Below are 2,391 nucleotides of genomic sequence, written 5' to 3'. Positions count from 1 at the left end.
GTTTATAAGATTATGCATGGGATAGAGCAGGTAGAGAAAGAGGTACTTTTCTCCCTTTCTCACAATACAAGAACTCGTGGGCACTCCATGAAATTGCTGAGCGGTCGGGTTAGAATGGATAAAAGGAAGTCCTTCTTCACCCAAAGAGTGATTAACACATGGAATTCACTGCCACAGGAGGTGGTGGCAGCTACAAGCATGGACGGCTTCAAAATGGAATTAAATAAGCATATGGAGCAGAGGTCCATCAGTGGCTATTAGCCACAAGGTATAGATAGGGACTCTGGGGCAAGTGATGCTCTGTATTCTTGGTGCTTGGGGGGGTCAACAGTGGGAGCGCTTCTAGTGTCCTGGCCCCACTGGTGGACCTCCTGATGGCACCTGGTATTTTTGGCCACTGTGTGACAGAATGTTGGACTGGATTGGCATGATCCAACATTGGCCTCTCTTATGTTCTTATGTAAATAAATAGTAAACAAACGCGAGCCAGTTTCCTCTGAGGGCAGCTCACTTTGGCATTCGAAAAACCTCCCATTTCCACTCCGCTGTTTGGGGTACAGAATCTTCAAGGGATGGCAGAGGAGCTGGTTTCATCAAAACCTAGCCAGTGGATTATGCGGGTCTGTTTGGCAGCTGAAATTGCCAATTTTGCAAACCAAAATTGTGTAATATTAAGTAAATGAGTGAGGAACCCCTGTCTTTAAAAAAGGTTCCAGAGGGAATTGGAAACAAATCAACTAGTATCACAATGCCCTTGTATATATCGATGGTGCAGCCTCATTTGGAATCCTGTGTACAGTTCTGGTCACCGCACCTCAAAAAAGATATTCTAGCACTGGGGAAAGTGCAGAAAAGGGCAACTGAAATGATTAAGGCGATTGAAAACTTTCCCTATGAAGAAAGTTTAAAGAGGTTAGGGCTCTTTAGCTTGGAGAAATGATGACTGAGGAGTGACACGATAGAGGTTTACAAAACTATGCTTGGGATAGAGAAGGTAGAGGAAAAAAGTACTTTTCTCCTTTTCTTGCAATGCAAGAACTCGTGGGCACTCGAAATTAATGAACAGTAGGCTCAGAACTGATAAAAGGAAGTCCTTCACCCAAAGAGTAATTAGCATATGCAATTCTCTGCCACAGGAAGTGGTGGCAGCTGCAGGCATAGACAGCTTCAAGAGGGGACAGGAGAAACATACGGAGCAGAGGTCCGTCAGTGGCTCTTAGCCACAAGGTATAGATGGAAATCTGTGTCTGAGGCAGGGATGCTCTGTATTCTTGGTGCTTGGGGGGCCACAGTGGGAGGGCTTCTGGAGTAGTGGCCCCGCTGGTGGACCTTCTGATGGCACCTGGGCTTTGGCCACTGTGCGACACAGAGTGTTGGACTGGATGGGCCATTGGCCTGATCCAACATTTGGCTTCTCTTATGTTCTTATGTCTGGGGCAGTGATGCTCTGTCTTCTTGGGGCTTGTGGGGGGGGCAACAATGGGAAGGCTTATGGAGTTCTGGTCCCGCTGGTGGACCTCCTGATGGCATCTGGGTTTTGGCACCTTGGGTCAGTCACAAGTTCTCTCAGAGCTGTTCTCTCAAGGGCAGACCTCGAAAGAGCTCTCTCAGCCCCACCTACCTCACAGGGTATCTATTGTGGGGAGGGGAAGGGGAAGGGATTGTAAGCCGCTCTGAGACTCCTTCGGGTAGGGAAGGGCGGGGTATAAATCCAGTCTCTCCTTCTTCTCTTGATTCCATCATTTCCAAGCCCCTACGAGGCATCTTCCCCACCCCAAGAAAAGCCCTGTTGGATCAAACCAAAGGGTTCATCTAGTCAAAGCATTCTGTGTCCAACCTATTCACAGGTATGCTGCTTCTGAACACGGGGGTTCTGTTTAGCTAATCCTGGATAACAGCCATTGATGGATATTTCCTCCCGTGGATTTGTCTAGGCCCCTTGAAAGTCATCAAAGCTACCAGCCACCTCTACCCCCCCTCGCTTGCTAGATCGTTTCAAATATGCCAGTAGGTTGCCTCTTCTCCTCTCTGCATCTAATGCAGTACCGTCTCTTTCAGAATGCAAATCCTTAAAATTCTTAAGAAAGATGGTGAGATGTCTGCATCCATATCAGGAGACGGACGCCTGTAGACAACTGCCTGTTCCCCCACCACCCCACCACCCCCGCCTTCAGTCCTGATTTCAGGAGGGGGCATCAAAACAGACTTGGAGCCGAGGCTGGAAATTCGCCTGGCGGCCTTTGTGTTTTCTTAAAAAGCCCCGATTAGAGAGACAGGAGCGCCAAAAATAGAACAGAAAAAGTCTTCTTTGAGCTGTGTCCCCTCCCTCCCACCCTCCCTCTTCTGAGACATGTGCTTTTGCATTCCTCCGGGGAGGTACAGCTTGGTGTT

The sequence above is a fragment of the Gekko japonicus genome, unplaced genomic scaffold (assembly GCF_001447785.1).
Source record: "Gekko japonicus isolate JY-2015 unplaced genomic scaffold, Gekko_japonicus_V1.1 scaffold2858, whole genome shotgun sequence".
Taxonomy (NCBI): domain Eukaryota; kingdom Metazoa; phylum Chordata; class Lepidosauria; order Squamata; family Gekkonidae; genus Gekko; species Gekko japonicus.
This window is presented reverse-complemented; position numbering follows the sequence as displayed.